Source organism: Rhinopithecus bieti, unplaced genomic scaffold, assembly GCF_001698545.2.
Source record: "Rhinopithecus bieti isolate Rb0 unplaced genomic scaffold, ASM169854v2 scaffold_11933, whole genome shotgun sequence".
Lineage (NCBI taxonomy): Eukaryota > Metazoa > Chordata > Mammalia > Primates > Cercopithecidae > Rhinopithecus > Rhinopithecus bieti.
Genome location: NW_016806995.1, coordinates 59,099 through 66,891, shown reverse-complemented (window position 1 = coordinate 66,891; position 7,793 = coordinate 59,099).

Sequence of the window (7,793 nt, the reverse complement as noted above, 5' to 3'; positions counted from 1 at the left end):
CCTCGTGATCCGCCCGCCTCGGCCTCCCAAAGTGCTGGGATTACAGGCTTGAGCCACCGCGCCCGGCCAGTGTTAGGTTTCTAATGCCATTCTCCAATAAAAAACGGCTCCTTGGAGAAATGGCTGATTCTAGAGATGGGACAGAAAACATACAGCACATGCCTGGAGAATACCAGAGTGCCATAAAATGAAGGGCTCAAAAACAGCAATCAAACATATGGTTATGTGAAAGGGACACAGGAGCCAACTGAAAAAGCCACAACAGCCAAAGCTGAAGAATGTGAACAACAAAATAAAGTAGTATTGGACTAGAATCCGAAGTATAAATATCCACGAGTCCACGCTGACATAAACAAATAAATAAATGGGGGTGACTACAAATCTTCCATGCAGAATTCTAAGTAATTTACATGGACACTGCCTCAGGAGGCGGAGGCTCTGTGGGCTGTGCAATGTCCCAAACAGCACATACAGTGGGGACGGGAAAGTGCCCGTCACTGTGGAGACCTCACATACTACCTCAGCCAGGAGGTGTCATCTTGAAAGCATGGGCCCTTGATCTCAAATGATGAAAACGGCAGTTTACCTCTGTAGTCTTCCTCCCAAAATACACAACCTCAGTCTAATCATCGAGAAAACACCTGACCAATCCCTGAACGAAAAATCCCTGACTGGTACTCCTCAAAATTGTTGAGGACATTAAACCAGGAAAGTGAGAAAAGCATAATCATCAGAATGTAAAAATGAATGGGGCCGGGTGCAATGGCTCACGCCTGTAATCACAACACTTTGGGAGGCCAAGGTAGTTGGATCACTTGAGGTCAGGAGTTCAAGACCAGCCTGATCAACATGGTGAAACCCCATCTCTACTAACAATACAAAAAAATTAGCTGGGCATGATGGCACATGCCTGTAATCCCAGCTACTTGGAAGGCTGAGGCAGGAGAGTCGCTTGAACCCAGGAGGTGGAGGTTGCAGTGAGCCGAGATCAAGCCACTGCATTCTGGGCTGGATGACAGAGAGAGACTCTGTCTCAAAAAAAAAAACAAAAAAAAAAAGGCTGAGCATGGTGGCTCATGCCTGTAATCCCAGCACAGGGAGGCCGAGGTGGGCGGATCACGAGGTCAGGACATTGAGATCATCCTGGCTAACATGGTGAAACCCCATTTCTACTAAAAATACAAAAAAAAAAAAAATTAGCTGGGCGTGGTGGTGGGCACCTGTAGTCCCAGCTACTTGGGAGGCTGAGGCAGGAGAATGGCATGAACCCGGGAGGTGGAGCTTGCAGTGAGCCGAGACTGCACCACTGCATCCCAGCCTGGGCAACAGAGGGAGACTCCGTCTCACCAAAAAAAAATGTTGGCCAGCCCAATATAGTGAGACCTCGAATCTGCAAAAAATTTAAAAATTGGCCAGGCACAGTGGCTCACGACTGTAATCCTAGCACTTTGGGAAGCTGAGGAGGGTGGATCACAAGGTCAGCAGTTCAAGACCAGCCTGGCCAAGATGGGGAAACCCTGTGTTTACTAAAAATACCAAAAAAAAAAAAAAAAAAAAAAAAATAGTCGAGTGAAGTGGCAGGCACATGTTATCCCAGCTACTTGGGAGGCTGAGGCAGGAGAATCGTTTGAACCCAGGGGGCGGAGGTTGCAGTGAGCCAAGATCATGCCACGGCACTCCAGCCTGGCTGGGCGATTGAGACTCCATCTCAAAAAAAAAAAAAAAATTAAAAATTATTCTGGCATAGTAGCACATGCCTGTAGTCCCAGCTACTGAGGGGCCTGAGGCGGGAGGATCATGTGAGCACAGAAATTTGAGATTACAGTAAGCTGATTGGACCACTGGACTCAAGCCTGAATAGAGCAAGACCCTGCCTGTCTCAAAAAACAAAACAAAACAAAACAAAAAACAACTTCATGGTTGTATGTGGCAACAGAATTGACACAGCAAAATAATGAATGAGGCTGGGTGCGGTGGCTCACGCCTGTAATCCCAGCACTTTGGGAGGCCAAGGCAGGCGGATCACCTGAGGTGGGGTGTTTGAGACCAGCCTGACCAAATGGAGAAACCCTGTCTTTACTAAAAATACAAAATTTGCCCGGCATCATGGCAGGAGCCTGTTAATTCCAGCTACTTGGGAGGCTGAGGCAGGAGAATCACTTGAACCTGGGAGGCAGAGGTTGTAGTGAGCCGAGATCGTGCCATTGCACTCCAGCCTGGGCAACAGTAGCGAAACTCTGTCTCAAAAAAATAAAAATAATAATAATAATAATGAAACGGTCGATGAGAATAAATTAACTAGAATGCAGCAGAAGGTGAGGATGGGGAAAAAGGCTAGAAAACATGCAAGATGCAAGAAAGGTAAGATATCTAGAAGACAGACTGAGAAAAATGACAAAGTCAAATATACATTTCATTGTACCTTCAAAAGAGGGCCAGGTACAGAGGCTCATGCCTGTAATCTCAGCACTTTGTGAGGCTGAAGTTGGAGGATCACTTGAGCCCAGGAGTATGAGAACAGTCCTGGCTACTTGGGAAGCTGAGGCAGGAAGATCGCTTGAGGCCAGGAGGTGGAAGATGCAATGGCCATGAGCATATCACTGCACTCCAGCCTGGACCACAGGCACATGCCGTCACATCTGGCTAATTAAAAAACATTTTTTTCACTGGGTGTGGTGGCGCATGCCTGTGCAGCTACTCAGTAGGCTGAGGTGGGAGGATCGCTTCAGTCCAGGATACAGGATAAATAAAAAGAAATCCAGGCTGGGTACAGTGGTTCACATATAATCTCAGCACTTTGGGAGGCCAAGGTGGGAGGACTGCTTGAGCCTAGTACTTCGAAACCAATCTGGGAAACAAAGCAAAATCCCATCTCTACCAAAAAAAAAAAAAAAAAATTAGGTGGTCATGGTAGTACATTCCTGTATTCCATATTCCCAGCTACTCTGGAGGCTGAGGTGGGAAGATGGCTTGAGTCTGGAAGGCGGAGGTTGCAGTGAGCTGAGATTGCACCACTGCACTTCCAGCCTGAGTGACAGAGCCAGATCCTATCTCAAAAAAAAAAAAAAGGAGAGAGAGAAAAGTCAATCATTCCAGCTCTAGACATAGTATAATAAACTGCAGAAAACCAAGGAAAATCTTAAGAGCAGTGGGGGATGGGGCAGGGGTAAACATCATCTTCAAAGGAGACTGACGTTAGAGCAGTAACAATGAAAGCCAGAAACCAACGGGATGGCAGCTTCATGTGCTGAAGGTGATTAATGGCAACCTGGAGAGAGTATGTAGTATTTAAGCATATAGTATTCAGGGTGAAATAAAGATATTTTCAGACAAAAACAGAGTTCTTCAGGCCGGGCGCAGTGGCTCATGCCTGTAATCCCAGCACTTTCGGAGGCTGTGGGAGGATCATTTGAGGTCAAGAGTTTGAGACCAGCCTGGCTCAACATGGTGAAATTCCATCTCTACTAAAAATATAAAAACTAGCTGGGCGGTAGTTATGCACATCTGTAATCCCAGCTACTCAGGAGCCTGAGGCAGGAGAATCACTTGAGCCTGGGAGATGGAGGTTATGGTGAGCCGAGATCACACCACTCCAGCCTGAGCAACACAGTGAGAACCTGTCAAGAAAGGAAAGGAAAGGAAAGGAAAAAGGAAAGGGGAAAGGAAAGGAACAAACAATTCTTCATTGCCAGACCCACACTAAGGGAAACTCCAGATGGGGATGGAGGTAAACAGAGTCTAAATGATCTGAGAGCTTTTGTCATCCAAGAGGATAGACAGTAAAGACATCAGTTAACTTTAGGTGTGGATACGTTAAATAAGTACATTGCAATTCCTAGGATAACCACTAAAGGAATAGAAACACAGGCAAGACTAGCAAGTTGGCTGAAGGAAAAAAGGAACGTAAAATTACAGAATAGAAAGGATAAGATGATAGATTCCAACCCCAAATATAATCAATAACAACATTTTAAGAATATACTAAATATGTTATTCCTGTTCCTCTATTCCAAGAGAATGATTTTAGCATGCCTGAGACGTTCCAATTTTGGAAAGCAATCTGTACTTCTTTTTTTTTTTTTGAGACAGAGTCTCGCACTGTTGCCCAGGCTGGAGAGCAGTGGCGTGATCTCGGCTCACTGCAAGCTCCGCCTCCCGGGTTCACGCTATTCTCCTGTCTCAGCCTCCCAAGTACTTGGGACTACAGGCACCCACCACCACGCCTGGCTTTTTTTTTTTTTTGTATTTTTAGTAGAGACGGGGTTTCACTGTGTCAGCCAGGATGGTCTCGATCTCCTGACCTTGTGATCTGCCCGCCTCAGCCTCCCGAAGTGCTGGGATCACAGGTGTGAGCCACCACGCCCAGCCTAGTAATCTGTACTTCTAACAGGGCTCCTTGCAGGGGAGGAGAGAAAAACACGTCCAGTAGTGAGCCAGTGAGTGTTGATAAAGTTTAAATTGGATGTTTTTCCATCAAAATAAGTAGAGGCTGGGCGCAGTAGCTAACACCTGTAATCCCGGTAATTTGGGAGACCGAGGCAGGAGGATCACTTGAGCCCAGGAGTTTGAGACCAGCCTGAGCAACATAGTGAGAACCTTGTCGCCACAAAAAATTAGCCAAGGCCGGAGGCAGTAGCTCATGCCTATAATCCCAGTACTTTGGGAGGCTGAGGTGGGCAGATCATGAGGTCAGGAGTTCAAGACAAGCCTGATCAACATGGTGAAACCCCGTCTCTACTAAAAATACAAAAGTTAGCCAGGCATGGTGGTGCATAAATAGAAATCATAAAAAAAATTTGTAAGTTTGGAAATTACTGGGTGACAGAGCAAGACTCCGTCTTAAAAAAAAAAAAAAATTAGCCGAGTGTGGTGGCACGTGCCTGTAGTCGCAGCTATTAGGGAGGCTGAGGCAGGAGGATCACTTGAGCCCGAGAGGTTGATGCTGAAGTGAGTCACGATCATGCCACTGCACTCCAGCTTGCACAAGAGTGAGACCTTGTCTCAAGAAAATAAATAAGTAGAAATCATAAAAATGTATTTTGTAAAGTTTGGAAATTACTCAAAATGCCTTGATTTGTGACTAAGAATGTACAAACTTTAACATTTATATTTTTTGATATTTATCAATCATAATCTATTAAGAAATAGATTCCATTAAAAACTGAGACTTAACCAGGATTGTGTCTCATGGCACAATCTTGGTTCACTGCAACCTCCATCTCCCAGGTTCATGCAATTCTCCTGCTTCAGGCTCCCAAGTAGCTGGGATTACAGGTTCATATCACCAGATCCAGCTAATTTTTTGTATTTTCAGTAGAGACAGGGCTTCACTATGTTGGCCAGGCTGGTATCAAACTCCTGACCTCAGGTGATCCACCCACCTCAGCCTTTTTTTTTTTTTTTCTTTTTTTGAGACAATCTCGCTCTGTCGCCCAGGCTGGAGTGCAGTGGCGCAATCTCAGCTCACTGCAACCTCCGCCTTCTGGGTTCAAGCAATTCTCCTGCCTCAGCCTCCTGAGTAGCTGGGATTACAGGCGCGTGCTACCACACCCAGCTGAATTTTGTACTTTTAGTAGAGAAGGGGTTTCACCATGTTGATCAGGCTGGTCTTGAACTCCTGACCTCGTGATCTGCCTGCCTCGGCCTCCCAAAGTGCTGGGATTACAGGCATAAGCCACCATGGCCAGCCACGATTTTTTTTTTAATTACAAGGTCTCGCTATGTTGCCCAGGCTGTAGTGCAGTGGTTATTCACAGGCATGATCCCACCACTGATCAGCACAGGAGTTCTGACCTGCTCAGTTTCTGACCTGGGCCAGTTCACCCCTCCTTAGACAACCTGGTGGCTCCCTACTCCCCAGAAGTCACCATATTGATGCCAAACTTAGCACGAACACCTGACTGGCATAGCATACTGCAGCCCAGAACTCGGGGGCTCAAGCGATCCTCGCACATCAGCCTCCCAAGTAGCTGGGACTACAGGCACATGCCACTGTGCCTGGCAAAAAAAATTCTTTTAATTAGCCAGATGTGCAGGCACGTGCCTGTGGTCCCAGCTAAGTGGGAGACTGAGGTGGCAGGATGGTTTGAGCCCAGCAGGTTGAGGCTGCAGTGAGCTGTGATCACGCCACTGTACTCCAACCTGGGTGACAGAGTAAGACACTGTCTCAAAAACAAAAAAAGAAAAACAACATGAGAGTTTTGGCTGGGCGTAGTGGCTCAAGCCTGTAATCCCAGCACTTTGGGAGGCTGAGGTGGGTGGATTATCTGAGGTCAGGAGTTCAAGATCAGCAAGGCTAGCATGGTGAAACCCCCATCTCTACTGAAACTACAAAAATTAGTCCGGCGTGATGACAGGCGCCTGTCATCTCAGCTACTTGGGAGGCTGAGGCAGGAGAATCACTGGAACCCAGGAGGCAGAGGTTGCAGTGAGCCAAGAGTGCACCACTGCATTCCAGCCTAAGCAACAGAGCCAGACTCCGTCTCAAAAAAAAAAAAAAAAAAAAGAAAAGACTTTACTTTTTGTAAACTCTGCTGATAAACTGTGCAAATATAAAAGGGGGGTGACATATGCATATCCACTTGTGTGATTTCAAATTATTTCTGGAAAAATACATGAGAAACTAGTAACTATGGTTGCTTCTAGAGAGGCAACTAGAAGGTAGGCAGGGTGGGGAAATTTCATAATTTCCCTTTTTGAAAATTGCTGTCTAGTCTATTTAGAAAGAAAAAAAGGGCCGGGCGCGGTGGCTCAAGCCTGTAATCCCAGCACTTTGGGAGGCCGAGGCGGGTGGATCACGAGGTCAGGAGATCGAGACCCTCCTGGCTAACACGGTGAAACCCCGTCTCTACTAAAATACAAAAAACTAGCCGGGCGAGGTGGCGGGCGCCTGTAGTCCCAGCTACTCCGGAGGCTGAGGCAGGAGAATGGCCTAAACTCGGGAGGCGGAGCTTGCAGTGAGCCGAGATCGCACCACTGCAATCCAGCCTGGGCGACACAGAGGGACTCCGTCTCAAAAAAAAAAAAAAAAGAAAACTGTTCTGACTTATTATGTGTGAATCTTAAAAGAATATATATAGGCCACGAGTAATGGCTCATGCCTGTAATCCCAGCACTTTGGGAGGCTGAGGTGGGCAGAACACTTGAGGGCAGGAGCTTGAGACCAGCCTGGCCAACATAGCGAAATCCCCATCTCTACTAAAAATACAAAAAAATGAGCTGGGTGTGGTGGAGCATGCCTGTAATCCCAGCTACTCGGGAGGCTGAGGCAGGAGAAACATTTGAACCTGAGAGGAGGAGATTGCAGTGAGCTGAGATCACGCCACTACACTCCAGCCTGGGTGACATAGCAATACTCTGTCTCAAAAAATAATAATAAAAACCAATGAAATTGAATTCCTACATCACACCATAGAGAGCACATTTTGACCTTGAGTAAGGATTTCTTAAGAATTGTAAAACATGGGCTGGGCACGGTGGCTCACGCCTGTAATCCCAGCACTTTGGGAGGCTGAGGTAGGCAGATCACGAGGTCAGGAGATCAAGACCATCCTGGCTAACACGGTGAAAACCCATCTCTACCAAAACAAACAAACAAACAAACAAACAAACAAACAAAAAACAGCCAGGCGTGGTGGCACGCGCCTGTAGTCCCAGCTACTCAGGAGGCTGAGGCAGGAGAATCACTTGAACCCAGGAGGTGGAGGTTGCAGTGGGCAGAGATCACACCACTGCATTCCAGGCTGGGGGACAGAGACTCCATCTCAAAAAAAAAAAAAAAAGAATTGTGGCTG